This window comes from Marmota monax, unplaced genomic scaffold, assembly GCF_021218885.2.
Source record: "Marmota monax isolate L192 unplaced genomic scaffold, Marmota_monax_Labrador192_F-V1.1 WCK01_AAM20220418_F8-fsc00071, whole genome shotgun sequence".
In the NCBI taxonomy this organism is placed as follows: Eukaryota; Metazoa; Chordata; class Mammalia; order Rodentia; family Sciuridae; genus Marmota; species Marmota monax.
Window position 1 is genome coordinate 2,238,643 of NW_026695217.1, and position 16,859 is coordinate 2,255,501.

Consider the following 16,859-nt stretch of genomic DNA (forward strand, 5'->3'; position numbering starts at 1 on the left):
TAGCAGGAGCGTGAGGCAGAGGAAGCTGCTTACTGCATGATGGCCTGAAAATCAAGACAGACAGGAAGGGCCCGAGGGCCCAATATCCCCTTCATGGACATGCCTTCAGTGACCAGACTTCCTCCCACAAGCTCCCTCCTTTTAACGTTTCCACCTTTCAAGAGTGTCCCAGGCTGGGGACCAAATCTTCAACACAGAGGACTTCTGGGGGAAACTTATCCAAACCGTATCACTTGATTTACTTCCCTTATTTTAATGATACATGTCCTTCCAATTTCTGTCTGATTTTATGTGATATCTGATGGCTTCAAACTGCAGTTGTTAATATTTCATACAGAGTTTACCATTGTTATTAGCAGGAGAGTTAGTCCTGCAGAAGCAACTCTCCCATGCCCAAGACAGATTGGCCCACCTGTATTCTCCATGTGAAAGTACAGTCAGAAGATGGAATGACATGCAGTCAAAATCAGAAATTCTTACTGACTGAGAAAAATCTACTTCCTAATTCTCCAAATTCTACAAATCATAGAACATAAACATTTGACATACTCTACACCTAAAAAGCATCATATCAGAATAATTTCTTTCTCCTTTACATCTTCCTCTTCTATGCATTTAATATCTGTGGCATTCTATAGTTCTTTATAATAAATCACATGAGTGACAAAAAATCACTTTTATGTGGATTCAGAAATAGGAAAGAAAAGTTGTTTTTTCACATTTGAACTAAATGGACTTCTTGTAGCTTTCACTAAAATGAAAAACAATTAAAATTAAAGAACAAAATTCTGCTCTGACATTTCTGCACAAGTAATACTCATCGAAAGCTGTGTCTGGGTTTGAATACCTGCCAAAGGAACTGGGTGGAAGACCTTGCTCCGGCAGCTTGGTGAGGGCGTGTGTGTATGTGTGTGCTAATGCTGCTTTAATTGGTTTGTGCCAAGCTGACAATCCATCTGACACACAGCAGAATGGTCACAGGACAATGGAGCCAAGTGCAACACTTGGAGCCCCAACGTTTCCCGTCATAAAACTTGGGCTTGGCTTGGGAGTGCCACTGGTTACATTTCCACTCTTTCTTTTCAGTCCCCATCTTCTCTTTCCTCTGTCCCTAATCCTTCCAGTTGAACTTCCAGTACATACTCCAAATTTCTTCTTTGTTGATGCTCAGTCGACTCTCACAATTACCATTAAAAAAAATGAAAGAAAACACATTCCTTAAACATCAAGAAAGAAGAAAGGAACACCCCAACTTTGAGAACAATCAAAGCTGACGCAGCTGTCGTTTCCCTCTTTGAAAATGAGTTTAGTCACCCATTCTAGGAACCGGAGTAAAATAAACACTTGAGTTGTTATTCAGTGCAAAGTGTTATGATACAGAATTCTTCATGACTGCTTTCAGAGGGCTCCTGGGCAAATATGTACCAGCTGCTTAGATTTGGAATCCCTCACCCTCTTGGGAGCCAGGGATTCTGTTGATCCATACAATCACAGAACCCAGCATTGGAAAGGATGGAAACATCACTAAATCCGGTTTGTACCACCTATGGTAGGATTTTTTCTGCCATACCCCCTGAAATGCGGGCATCAATTTTCCGCCATGTGACGGGAGCTATGGTTTCTCAAAGCAGGTCCATCCTTGCGGGACAGGGTCAATGGTTAGAAATTTCATTAACTGAAATCCTCCATCTAGAACCTTCGTCTTATTGATCCTTTCTGTGTTCTTGCTATTTAAATGTTTTCTGCGAAAAATTGTCATTTCTTTGAATCAGTTTGTGTTCATATCTGAGCTTCCTCAACTATTAATGGTAATCCTCTCAGTCAGAATCAGATTCCCAGCCACTTGCCCACAACCCCAGGGCAATGGAAGGGTCCCAGCAGCTTAATGCAGAGCCAAATATTCAGGGAATGTTCTTTAATCCTATACCAGTCAGTCCATGGTCTTGATCCTGGAGTGCTCACAGCTCCTTGAACTTCATGTCCCACTTGAGGCTCTTATGGTGTGGAGGCTACAGACAACCCTGAGTTCCCACTATCTCCTCGGGACACTCCATAGAACAAGAAATAGATTGTTTGTGACTTTGGGGCAGGCCACCATACATCCATTCCCTTCCCCCAGGATAACTTTTTTTTCTCCCTATTCTTAAAAATGTCACTCCTCTCTTGATCATTTGTTCAATTTCTTTTTTCTTTAAATCATTTTTTAGTTGTAGTTGGACACAATACATTTATTTTATTTTTATGTGGTGCTGAGGATCGAACCCAGCACCCTGCATGTGGTAGGCGAGCGCTCTACTGCTGAACCACTACCCCAGCCCCCCATTTGTTCAATTTCTTCCAGGCTTTTCTAAAAGTTAGGAAAAACCCTTTTCATCAAGAATTCTCCCCCCCCCCACAACACTTCCCAACAATAGAATTCATTTCTGACCCTCATCTGAAATGGGCTTGAGTGGAAGGGAAAATGGGTTAGCTCTTTATTGCTACGAATACAATACCTGACAAGAATGACTTAGAGAAGGAAAAGTTTATTTTGGCTCACAGTTTCAGAGATTCAGTTCATGAGGGGCTGAATCCATTGTTCTGGGCCCAAAGTGAGGCAGAACATCTGATAGAAAGACATGGTGGAGGAGAACTGCTCCGCTCACAGAGGGCAGGAAGTTGAAAAGGGCTATAGGTAAGATGCACCCTTCCAGGTCACACTCCCATAACCTGCCTTCTCCAGCCATGCTCCACCTGCTGCAATTACTGCCCAGTTGGTCCTTTCAAACGAGGATGGACTGATTAGGTTAGAGCCCCAATAATCAAATCATTTCACTTCTCACATTCTGACATTATTAACCCAGGAGCTTTTGGAGACACCTCATATCTAAACCATAATAGAAGACAAACAACAAAGGTGGATGTAGGAAGACCAACTACAACTTGCAACTGCCCTACCTAGTAAAAGTGGAATCATTTTCTTAATCTCCTTCTAAATATTTGAAAATGTTTTCCTGAAGTCCTCTCCAATCCAGGAATTATTTCTATTTCTTTCAATTATTGCTCATAAAACATAGTTTACTGAGTTTTGTTATTGTTGTTTATTCTTATTTAAACCTACTGTTTATCCAAGTCTCTCTTAAAATATGGTACCAAGACCTAAAAACACAGTGCCCGCGATTTGGTCTGACCTGGGCAAAAGGTCTTATGGGTCCTGGGATAGTCATTTTTCTGGGACATATACAATAAAGTTGAAGATAATATCAGTTTTCTCCCCAGACACATCCTATAGTGTTGACACACACTGAACTTGCAATTAAAATGGAACTACATCATCTCTCTAGAACTTTCTTTGGTATGCATGTTCCCTGGTAACACAAAAAGGAACTCACTTCTGCTACTACCACAAATTCCAAGATGCAATTTTTACCCAATGTTTCCATCACTTCATTCCATAAGCCAAGTTCTTTCTTGTGGCTCCAGAGGGTTTCAGCTTTGAAATGATCAACAAGGCAAGTGAAATTTTCAGAGGCCAAACTTTTGGGACAATCAGTTTTAAAGAAGCTGACTATGAAGTCACAGTCTCCATCCTCAGTAACTTGTCTTTGTGTTCATTTGATTAGAAGTAGCCTCATTAAAATCATCTTTCTACATCTATACTTAAGATGCCTACAAAGGGTAAACCCCTATCAATTTAGGCTAATTAGAGGAAAGCCCAATGGAATTAGTGAAAAGTCAAGCACATTTAGTACCAGAAATATGTGAATACAGGGTTTCCAAGTAGGAAAACATTCCTTGGAAACTATCTCCAAGAACTATTTTAATCATCATAAAAATTGTTTGTATGGCACACCTATAATAGTTGACCTCAATTTACTCTTCAGCAGCATTTCTTGCTTAGAAAGACTTTTTATTAGCTCAAAACTACACTACAACTTGAGCCCAGTATGATTATTACAAATTACCAGGTTTCAACTTAATGAGGTTTTCATGCCATAAGGATTATCGGTCTCAGAGAGAAGGAATCTTAGTGGGTATTAAATCCAATTTTCTAGCCATTTCTAGAAGCCACTGCTTGAATATTTCCTGAGCCAGATATGTGTACTTGGAGGCGTAACACAATCCAGAAAATAAGAAAATGCTTATCAAGGGAAAAATAAATTTCAGGTTATGAGCTCTATACTTTAAAAAGATGCAGGATTTAAAATGAGTAGAAATGAATGCTTAATTTGCAAGACTGTTCAAAACAAAGTGTTTGCATGATATTCGAGCTGATGGACTCTTTGATGTACAAAGAAAGTAAAATGTGTTATTATCCTCATTATTCCCAGGGAGCTGTGTTAACAATCCTCACCATTTATAATAGAGACCAAGCTGATTCCAGCTGATGAAATGGATATTTTCACCAGAGAGAGCTATGGAAAGAACAGCATCTGACTCAGAGCATTTCACAAAAATGCTATTGAGAAGAGAAATGTAGACGAAGCAAAAGCACTTACACAGAATGTCCCAGAAGCCTCCAAAAAGATGATTATCTTGTTCTTATTTGGGACAGAATCTGACCCATCTTGTCCCATTAGGGGTAAGGCCCAGGCCCCTCAAGTTAGTACAACAGCCTGCCTGCCCACCTGTGGGCCCACAGAGCAAAGCCATAGCTAAGCATTAAAGGAGAGGAGGGCAGGGCAGTGGGAGGGAAAGGGACAGAGGGAGATGAATACAAGGGGGAAGAGCTGGGCACACAGTGGACCAAGGCAAGGAGTGGCCTAGCAGCTGTACCTGGTGCCACAAACAGCAGCCTAGCAGGACTATATCAAGAGCCCAGATGCCCCGAGTCAGGAAGGCTTAGAATAGACCCTTTGGCCCCTCTGGGCAAGTTACTTAGCTTCCCGTTCTATTTCCTAAACTGGAAGATAAGCATCTTGTATCTATACTAATAATCTTTCATCTATAAGGTCTGGTAGGGATTATCTAAGATAATATCTACAAAAAAACATGTTAGCACAGCACCCAGTACACAGTAGACACTCAGAAATTTCTTTTTATCATTTCAATGCAGACTTGAGGACAATCGCTAGCTACATCAGTGTCAAGTCCTGCACAGCAGTGGCCGAACCTCCTGCCTGAGTTGTGTAAGTGGTATCAACGAACACAGAATTTCAGTTTTTCCAAACCCCAACTCTGGTTGCCCCAAATGCCAACACATAATTGCATTTCTTTCTCTTATTAAGTTTTTGTGTTTTCTCAGCAGTAATATATAATTTTTATTGCCAAAAGAACTTTTTAAATATTTTTAAAGATTTTTTTAATTTGCTCTAATAAGTTATACATGACAGTAGAATGCATTTTGATACATCATAAACAAATAGAGTATAACTTCTCATTCTTCTGGTTGTACATGATGTAGAATGACACCGGTTGTGTAATCATATATGTACACCACAGGTTAATAATGTCTCATTCATTCTACTACCCTTCCCATCCCCATACCCTCTCCTCTCCCTTCACTCCCCTTTACCTAATCCAAAGTACCTCTATTCTTCCCTAGCCCCCCTGCCCTTATTTTGAATTAGCATCTGTGTATCAGAGAAAACATTCAGACTTTGGTTTTGGGGGATTAGCTATTTTGCTTAGCACAACATTCTCCAGCTCCATCCGTTTACTGGCAATGCCATATTTTCATTCATCCTTAAGGCTGAGTAATATTCCATTGTGTATATATACCACATTTTCTTTATCCATCCATCTATTATGGGTATCTAAGTTGGTTCCATAGTTTGACTATTGTGAATCGAGCTGCTATAAACATTGATATGGCTACGTCACTGTAGTATGCCGATTTTAAGTCTCTTGGGTACAAACAGAGGAGTGAGATATCTGGGCTAAATGGTTGTTACTTTATCCTGAGTCTCACATGCACAATCTGTTCTAAGCTTATTATGAAAAATACTGAATCTGCTAATACGTAAAATACTTCTAATGTAGACCACATATTTATAAGTGAAGAGGGTCTGACATAATCCAAGGATTTCAAATTAATCAAACACACGTGTACAGGTTTCTCTGTCCTCACTCATCCTTTTCTGCTCCTTGGAGACAACTTCTTCCAATGTTTTTAGCAGCTTTTTGTGAGGAAGAGGGGTATTTCCATCTCTTTAAATAAATGCTTACTATGCTACCTCTTGGTATTTTTGTTTTAGACATTATCCACAGATTTCATCTTGTATGATGGGGTTTATCTCTTCACTGCTGTTGTTCACTACCAAATACACACACACACACACACACACACAACTCCACACACAGGCATGTACACCCCACCAACATATTTCCAACATGCTAGATCAGAAATATTTGGTGTTTTCTTGTATCTGTGTAAACACAATCTATGTGGTTAATTATCATTCCATTTCTTTTTGTGTATAACTATTAGCTCCAAAAATGAATGGATGTCATTTCCTTCCAGTTGTTTAGCTTCCTGTGTGTCTATTAGGGACTCATCCCTAAACTCTACATGAACATAAATCTCTCAATCTCTGTGGACAACTAAGATTATTGGACTATTTTGTCTCCTTGGCATAGATCTCCTGGAACCCTCCTCTGTCTTCCTGCTCTAAGCTGGACTAGTTTTTCTGGGCCCACCCTACTAACACTAGGTAGCATTCTCTTCTCTCCTGTGTTAGATTCTTTCTTTCCTGAACACAGTGTCTTTTTGTTCCTTTGTTTATTCCCTTGTGCAATAAGAACCATCCTTCATGAAAGAGTACGTGAGAGATAAAAACACTGAGACCCTTCAACCTTGTTAGACAATTTAGATGCTGGCAGAGCATCTGGTATTGCTCTGTTATCTTCTAAAGCCCTGGGCTGCTTTTGAGTACTTCAATGGCATTCTGGTTTTTAGTTCTGTCTGATGTTGAACTTTTTCCCCTCAGGAAGTTCTTAGGATTATTGCTTAATACGCAGAGTTCTGAAATTTCAAGATATCGCTTGTTATGGATCTTGCTAATCCTTTGTTCAAGCTGGAACCTCTGTTTCTATTAAATGTTTTACTTATTAACTGAACTACTAATGCATTTTTATACCTTTATTTTTCATCTCTTTGGCTTTTGGTTTAACTTTCTGAGAGATTTTTTTTTGGTGGGGTGGGGCGGGCGGGGGGTGAACCAGGGATTGAACCTACTGAGCCACATTCTTACCATTTTTATTTGTTTTATTTTGAGACAGGGTCTCCTAAGTTGCTAAGAATGGCTTTGAACTTGTGATCCTCCTGCCTTAGCCTCCCAAGCCACTGGGATTACAGGTATGCACAAACACCCCCAACCTTTTATAATTTAATAATTTTTTTTTTAAAGACAGGATTTCACAAATTTGCTGAGACTGTCCTTGGACTTTCAATCCCTGTGCCTCAGCCTCCTGAGTTGCTGCGATTACAGTCATGAGCCATCAGCTTGATGTTTTCTGAGAGGTTGTTTTTTTTTTTTTTTTTTTGAGAACTTTTACTTTCCAACCTTTCCATTGAATTTGACATTTATGTGATCAAAGAATTTTTAAAGCCTTTTTTCCCCTCTTCAGTATGTTCCTTTTTGAGGTATTTTGTTCTTGTTTCATGGTGCAATATATACTTTTCTCTATCTATGGATGTAAATTGTAGTGTTTTATTCCTTGAGGTTTTTTTCTTCCAGAGTAATGTCTATTTCCTCTGAATGGTTTTCTGTTTGTTCTGGTGCCTAAATTCAGCAGTGGATGCCTTTTGTCAAGAGTTTGATGATTTGGGGCTGTCCACTCATCACATCAGGTCACTACAGGTGGTTCTGCCCTGGGTTCCTTCTAGGGTTCAGCTTTCGTTGGCATAATGAACCAGTTACCATTGATCCATTTTCTTTCTAGTTTTTAGAGCATTCTTCCTCTCAGCTTCTCTTCATTTCCTTTACCTTCAAAGGCCATTCCACATTCTTCTTTTTAACTTTCCTTTTTTTCTCTCCGTCTCTACTTTCTTTCCTTCTGTTGTCACTTTAGAGAGATTTCAGGTAGGAACAAAGAAAAAACTATGTTTCAATTCATTATAATACTTCAGTTCCTTGTTGCCTTTTCAAACAATGCTATGCTCTGTTGTGGTTTGGATGAGATGTCCCCCCAAAAGCTCCACTTTAATGCAGAAATATTTAGAGGTGAAAATTATTGGATTTCGAGATATACAACCTAATCAATTCATCCTAGTTCCAGGATTACTGGGTGCAAACTATAGGCAGGTGAGGGAGGTTGGAGGAGGTGGTTCCCTGGGGGGGCATGCTCTAGAAAGGTTCCTCTTCCCTGCATCCCCCACCCCCCCTGCTACCTGGCCTCCATGAATGAAGCGGGTTTCCTGCATCACACCTTTTTGCCATGATGTCCTGCCTTGCGTTGGGCTCAGAACAATGGAGTTGGCCAACCATTGACTAAACCTCTGAAACTGAGTAAAAATAAACTTTTCCTCCTCTAAATTATTCTTGTCAGGTATTTTTGTTATAGTGATGAAAAGCTGACCCACACAGAAATTGCTACCAGCAGTGGGGGCATTGCTGTGACTAACCTGACCTTGTAGTTCCAAAGCCTTTGAGCTGGTTTATGGGAAGGATTTGGAAAAATATGGACATGTGTTGTGGAAAAGATGCAATGTTGTAAGTGGAGCTTAATGGGTGACTCTGATGGAAGTTCAGAAGACCACTACAGGTAGTAAAACCTGTCCTTGAGGTTTCAGAAGGAAATAAGGACTCTATTGGGAATTATAGAGGCTTTTCATGTTACATTTTGTCAAAATAACTTGATTATATTTTGCCCATGTTGTGAAACGTTGTGTGAGGATGACTCTAAATGTGAGGGACTAATTAACCTGGCAGAGGACATTTTAAGGCAGCATAGTATTCAGGTGTAGATTTTGCTGGCAATTTTTAATAAGGTTTACTGTGAGAATCAGTGGCAGAAAGCAAAGCTGAAAGATTTTTAAAATTTGCAGTTTGACCATAGAAGTACACATAAAACTAGGGCCTAGGAAGATGTGGTCTTAGAGATAACAGCTGCTAAAGAGATGCCAAGTATTTTGCCCAGAGACAATAGGAAAGATAAAGGTTGAGGGCATCTTGCGAATTTGCAAGACCACACTCACCATAGGCTCAAGGGTGTAGAAAGGAAAATTTCTTTAAAAATAAATCATGGGAGCACCCTGCTTTCACAGAGGGGCCTAGGAAGTTGTTTCATCATACTCAACAACCCGGGTACTAATGGCCACTGCAGCTCTGATCCCAGGGCCCTTAGCTACTGTACAAACTGGCAGCAGATGTTAGCATTATCCATTTGTAGCTGATTCTGCAGGAATAGAGGTTGTTGGAGTTAGGGAGGAGTCATGGAGTCTTCTGCTAAGATTTCAAAGGAAGGCCTGAGAGGCCAGGTAAAGTGCAGCAGGGTTAGAGTCCCTGTTATCTGTCCCGAGAAGGTGATATATGAAACTGTGAAGAAGGTGAAGCTGGAATGGAGACCCCAGGAATTAGGAGATTCCAGTAATGAGGACTGCCACTGAGGAAAGCTGCTGACTGCAGAAACAGTCCACCTAAAAGAGAGCCCATGTGCACTACAACTGGATAAGGGCAGACGAGCAGGACTGCCCAAGCCCTCTGGAGAGCACATCCATTACCATGTGTCCCAGATGCTGTATGTGGAGTTATGGGACCTGTTTGGCTGGATCTCAGTCTTATTTTGGTTCCATCCCTTCTTTCTTTGCCTCTGTTTCTCTCTTTTGAAATGGTGATGTTCATTCTGTGCCAATGTATATTGAATATATGGAAATTGCTTTTGATATTACAAGGACTTGCAACCAATAGTTTGCCTTAAGTCTCAGATGAGACTTTGGACTTGGACTTTGGGGCAATGCTGGAACTGTTAAGTTTATGGGGGACTCTAGGAGATGGACTAAATGCATTTTGCCATTGTGAGGTAGACACATATATAACCTAATCAATTCATCCTAGTTCCAGGGAGCTAGGGGCATAATTTTATGGTTTACATATGAGGTGTCCACCAAAATCTCCTGTGTTAGTGCAGGAATATTCAGAGGTGAAACTACTGAATTTTGAGATCTGTAACCTAATAGTCCACCCTAATTTGAATGGACTAACTAGGTATAACTATAGGCAGATGGGGCATGGCTGTAGAAGGTAGATCAATGAGGACATGCCATGGAAGGGTTCAATCCCTGTATCCCCTCTATCCCTTGCTTCCTGTCCTCCATGAATGGAGCAATTTTCCTCCACCACACACTTCCACCATGATGTTCTGCCTCACCTTGGGTCCAGAGTAATAGAGTCAGCCACCATGGAGTGAATCCCTGAAACTGAGCCAAAATAAACTTTTCCTCCTCTAAGTTTTTTTTTTTTTTAATCATGTATTTTGATCACAGGGACAAAGAGCTGACTAACACATGCTCCAAATTGAGGAAGAAATTAAAGTAATGAATGAGACCACTGTGAAACCTTTCTCTTCTGAATCAATCAATCATCCTTCCTTCCTTCCTTCCTTCCTTCCTTCCTTCCTTCCTCCCTCCCTCCCTTCCTTCCTTCCTTCCTTTCTTTTCTTATTTATTTGTTTTTGAGGCAGGGTTTCACTCTGTTGCCAAGGCTGACCTTGAGTTCCAGGGCTCAGATTTTCCTCCTGTCTCATCTTCTCAAGTTGCTGGGCTATAGAGCAATGCCATTGTTCCTAGAAGCCATTCTCTTCTAAGTAGCAAAGCACACTACTGTGGGGCGGGGGGAGTCTAAAGTTCTATTTCCATTAGTCATCTCTTTGGTTATTCAATACAAATCAATTCACGATTCTGAGAAAGAAACTGAGCTAAAATTCTATCTCTATTACATTTATTAATTGACATAACTTCTCAGCCAAAACAGAATCACCTCCATGAAGCAATGTTGCCATATCTTTTATGTTGCCATATCTTTTATGTTGCCATATCTTTTATGTTGCCATATCTTTTATGTTGCCATATCTTTATATATATATATATATATATATATATATATATATATATATATATATATATCTTTAGGCCTTGGCATCTAGTAGATGCTGATTAACAGATGTTTGCTTAGCAACTTGGTGAATAAACAAAGTCTCATCAATTATTTGACTATTCAACAACTGGTTAGTGTAGAAATGATCAATATGACAGATTTCTCTTCTTCTTTACTTTTGCTTATGTACAAATATCTGTAGTTTGCTAATTCTCTTACAACTTCTGAATTTTGTTCTCTCTTACTAGATTTTATGCTGTTTGAAATTATTGATTGCCTTGGAAGTATAGAATCATGAAAAGAGGAGGAGCATACATGTAGCACATAGGTCATCGAAGAAGTCAGTGTGGATGGAGAGTGGTAGGACATGATTTCAGAGAGAAGCAGACCCAGATCCTGTGGGCTTAAAGTCAAGATGAGAACTGGGTCTTTGATTCTGCCACAGAAATGAATGAGCACCACTAATCCTCTGTCCTTGAGATCCTCTGATGGACAGGTATGACAGCAAGAGAAGCCAACAGCCAAGCCTGGGCTTCTTGATTTGACACTGCCTCTCTCTACTGGACCTACCCACCCAGACAATACATAGCGGGGAGGAACCATTCTCCAAGGGAAACCAGTGCATAGAGAATAAGAACAAATACATATAAAGCAGTAACAGCAAATGTCCACGCAACCCAGCCTAGCCCCTTACTCTGCTTTCAAGCTAACCCACAATGCAGCCATCTCAGAGGATTAGCATGGAAAGCAGAGGATGAGGGGTGGAGGCCCAAGCTTGCTGCCATTTTTCTTTGCCAAGGTGTCTACACTGTGTGTCAGTGTTTCATAACCCAATAAGCCCTCTCTCCCACAGTGGTGACTTATCCTTTCCATTCATTTTTAAGAGCTGTACTTTCCTGAGCTGCCGGCTCTGGCCAACCCCTGCTTCCATGCCAAAGCCATTGCCTAATGAAGTTTCACTCTCCCCAGCAGTCTCAGCCACTGCCACAGTCAACATATCATGGCAACTGTCACCTTTTCATCAAAAACACTTTTGTTACTTAGTGGTGTTAATAGTGCCACCCCCATGGAACCTGGAAACCAGGATTCAACATGGGCTTGGACCTTGAACCCTGTATTTTGTGTCCTATGGTCTTTAACCTTGACTTGGGTTTTAATTTCTGCCTGTCTATTGAACCAGGCCACTGGTTAGTGTCAGTGACTTCCAGTTTTAATTTAGCCCAAAGTGATTATTTGCCAAGACAATATTTTACCTCCTGGATTCAGGATCTTCCTTTCTATCCTTGGCCCTAATCCAAGGATAGATTTCTTGGGTTGTACCTGATTCCATGACAAAAATAACACAAAATTATTATTACTGAAACTATCATTTAAAAAACTAACCTGATTGCTCTCAACTCAGGGTAATATAGTCATCCATCTGATTTCTGGGTCGGGGCAGGGGTTCTAGGAACTTTCCCAACTACCAAAATCCATGCTCAGGTCCTTTATATAAAATGGAGTAGTATTTGCATAGAACCTGGACCCACCATCCTGTATGTGTTCAACTGTCTTAATTTATTTATGACACCTAATATTTAAAACCATACTCCATATGATTTCTATTGGCAGCAGAGAGGAAGAAAGGGATCCATTCACTAAATAAAAGCAGAATGATGTGGTGTATAAATCTGTTCTCAAGGTTTTACTTGATAATCAAGGGCTTATTTAAATAACCCCAAGGGAGTTGTCCCCAGGAGTCCACATTAAAACAAGTTGCGGTCCTTTAGTTAGAAGGAACCCCCCCACACACCCAAGCTCAAGAGGGCAGGCAGGAAGGAGGAGGCCAGAGTTTGTATGTGGTTAAACCTAAGGCAGCGGTAGCAATGATTGCCCAGCAGAGCTGAGAGACACTCTGTTCAATAAGAGGTTCTGTGTTAGCCACAGAGCTATTCAGTTATCGACCTTGAGGTTCAGACACCACTTCCATTTTTACTGCAAATGCCATATAAACAGATGCAAATGCCATATAAACAGCTGATATACTACATTATTATTTTTATGACAAAGAATTTGTACATGTTCAGTACAGAGACGATTACATATGTATGTGTGTGTGTGTGTATATACCTATATGTATGTTTGTGTGTTTGTGTGAGATGTGTATTTAATCCACAATTGACTGAATCCATAGATGGGGAATGCACAGGTACACTGATAAGTGGTAACATGGTGAAAAAGAACAAAGAAGGAAAATGGGACAATAAAGAAGTCCATCGTAGTTTGTGAAGTCAGGATCTCTCTGGGAATCCTGCCCTGGGGATGTTACTTGCTTCTCTCTCTCTCTCTCTTTCTCTCTCTCTCCCTCCCTCCCATTTAAAACTATGTGCACATTGAGCTTCAGGTAACTGTGGTGATCCAATTGGGAGAGGAGGTGGGGCTTGACTTGCCAGGCGTCCAGGGATGAAAAGACTCAAGTCAACATGTGGCCTGTACTCAAATGGGATGCAGAGGTGGAGAGAGCCAGAAGAGTAGGTGGAGGGTCATGGCCTGAAATCCACCTGTCCCACTTAGATACCATTGGCCCACATTCAGCCACATGGCCACCCTTGGTTACATAAGAGGCTTGGAAATGCAGCTTTTCTCCAGGTGCCCATTCATACAGCCCAAAAGTAGGAATGTTCAGTGAAAATAGATGATGGGGGTTGGTAGCTAGGAATCCATGCTTCAAGCAGTGACCATGGAACATTGGACACTCGTTAGTGGAAATATTCAATTTATTATTTCCAAATAAGATTATTTTCAAATGACAAAGACTAAGAATGCAAAAGAGCACCATCAGCAAAGGGATCAAGCAATAAATTATTTAGTAGATATGGTTAATTTCATAGAACTAATAGGGTATGTTTAGATTTCCAGTCTGATCTATAAAAGAGCCCAGTTATCACTTTCACTTACCACAAGAAAAACAGATGAACAGACTGAGACTCAACAATTCTTCTTAGAACCACGAGAGAACTGAGGTCACACAGCAAACTGCCACCCCCCCAAACTGGAGAAGCAGAAGGACACAGGAAAGCCGAGTCTGCCCTGGAGCAGCACTGGGAGGAACATGAAATGATAAATGATTATTGCTGGAGGCTCACGATAGAAAAGAAAAAACACGAATCTAGAAATCTGTGTCCAGAGAAATTACCCTTTAAATGCAGAAGTTAAAAAAAGACTTTCTCAGACAAACAAAAACTGAGCGTGTGTGTTGCCGGGACATCTGCCTTGAAATTCTTCAGACAGAAGGATAATGATATAAGTTAGAAATTGAGATCTACATAGAGGAAGAAGATTTCACAAAGAAAAATAGAGGTGAGATAAAATTTTTTATTTTTTCTGACTCTTAATGGAATTAACAGGTAACAGTTGGTTCAAAATAATAATAACAGTGATATAACAGAAAATTAGAGCTTATGGATGATGAGATGAATACCAGCAATGTTACAGGGGTTGGAAAGGAGGCAAAGGAAGAACTAAGTGCTGGTCTATGTATAAGTGGATTTGATTTAGTTACAAAAGTCCACTGAAAACTGTTGGGCAATCACTGGGGGAAAATAAAGAAGTGTAATTGACATATTGAGAGAGAGAAGAAAATGGAATTGCATAAAATGCTCAACAAACTGCAGAAAGCAAAAAAAAAATGTGAAAGAACAAAGAACAAGGGCAACAAATAGAAAATCTCTACAATTACGGTAAATGTTAAACCCACTGTATCAATAAAGAATGTCCCATGTAACTAGAAGCGAGATGGCTACAGAAGGAAGGACAGTGGGTCAGAAATAGGGGGCCTGTTCTAACCCTGCGTCTGCCATCAGCAGGCTTGGCCATTCCTGTCAGAGATTTACCTGGGCTTCTACCCATATGCTGTTTCTCACCTTTGAAACGAGGACCTGAATGTGGCTCCATGACACCGCCACTTGGTGCATGTGACTGCAGTGTCTTCAGGTCATGGGTCAGGCACACACAGGAGACTAAGGGCACCTGGGCAGACAGTACTGCTTTATTGCTTTGCTCTTCACAAACAGATTTGCTTCCCCTAGTGAATCTTACATGGAGTTTTGCCAGCAGCTGTGTTGGACGCTACTTCATTTCCTTTCTGATTTATCTTCGTGGGCCTAGGACAGTGGCCCTTGTCTTTTCCTGTCGATTGGAGTTAGGGGGGGGACGTGATAAGCACTCCTCACCAATGGACAGGTCAACTGATCATTCTGCCAATTTTCTCAGAAATTCTTTTCTTCTGCTCTTTCAAAGCTGTGACATGGAGCTCAGGAGCTGGTGAGGTCATCAACAGCATTGGAGGCACTTCCTAAGTGGCAAGGACTCCAGCAGCTTCTCCCCAGTCCATGTACCTGGACGCCCACTGGGATTCTGTGTGAGCAAACCTGCTGGCCTGTCTTCACAAATTACCAGCAGCTGCCAAACGCTGCTGTTGGGATCCCAGGTGGTGGCGGCACTGGCCAACTTCCAACTATTTCTTACAAAATATGAGTCTTCTTCTGATATTCTTCACACAGATCCTGTGCTCTCCATGTTGCTTTGCTTTCTCTTCAAATCCCTTCCTTATTTTTCACTCTTTCTTTAATACAATTTAATTTCATTTACCAGCCTTTCTCTGTGACTCCCCAGAGGCAGGGTGGTTAAAAATTACCCTACTCCAGAGTTTCCATTTCTCTTCAGCTTACCTTGGTTTCATGTTTCGTGCTTAATTCACCTTCATCTACCATCATGTTCCACAGAATTGGTGTATTTACCTTCAAAACTGAGGAAAAGTTGACTTACTTGCAGATACACCTCTGATTCTGCTTTTCTGAAATCCAGACTCTATCCTAATTTAATTTTTCAGAGACAGTTTTGGGCATTCATCGCTCAGAAAGGCAATTGTAGGCCAGGGTGGTGCACATCTGTAATCCCAGCAGCTAGGGAAGCTGAGGCAGGAGGATCGGGAGTTCTAAGCCAATCTCAGCATCTTGGTGAGGCCCTAAACAACTCAGCAAGACCTGTCTCTAAATAAAATATATAAAAAAGGCCTGGAGATGTAGCTCAGTGGTTAAACACCCTGGGTTTAATCCCTGGTACCAAAAAAAAAAATCTTTTAAAAAGAAAGGCAATTGTAAGCACAAGGCTTAGTATAGGGACCCAGGGAAACCAAAGCTCAGCCTGGTGAGTGGAAACAGTAGGGTCTTTACCTCAGCCTGCTGCACAGCCACAGAGCAAAGGCCATGTAACCAAAATGCCATGGGGGCTCTCCTCAGGTTCGCTGTACCCAGGCAAGGAATCACAGGATGATTAGAATGTTCCATCCACACTGGGGAGCATGTCTGGGATTCCCAATGATCCTTTTCTAACCCTCGCCCCTCCTCCCACTGAAAGCTGCCTTGTATCCATCTTTTCTGCTCCACTGAAGCATCATTGAACAACTTCACCAGGACATCCTGTTACCAAATCCTCTGGCTCTTTCTTTCTTTTTTTTTTTTTAAATATTTATTTTTTAGTTGTAGGTGGACACAATACCTTTATTTGTTTTTATGTGGTGCTGAGGATGGAACCCAGGGCCTCTCACTTGCTAGGTGAATGCACTACCACTGAGCCACAAAGCCAGCCCCTCCTCTGGTTCTTTCTTAATGCTATTGACAGCTCAGTCCTGACAAGCCTCTCTTCTCACTCTATCCTGGGCTGGTCCCAGGGGATCTCTGGTAGCTCCACCAGACAATTACTGTCAATCCACTTTCTCTGCCTGTACCCCTCTACATATCCACAGTCCTAGCACCTTGTGGCCAGCCACTCATTGTCACTTTACACTCTTGGTGATCCATATTG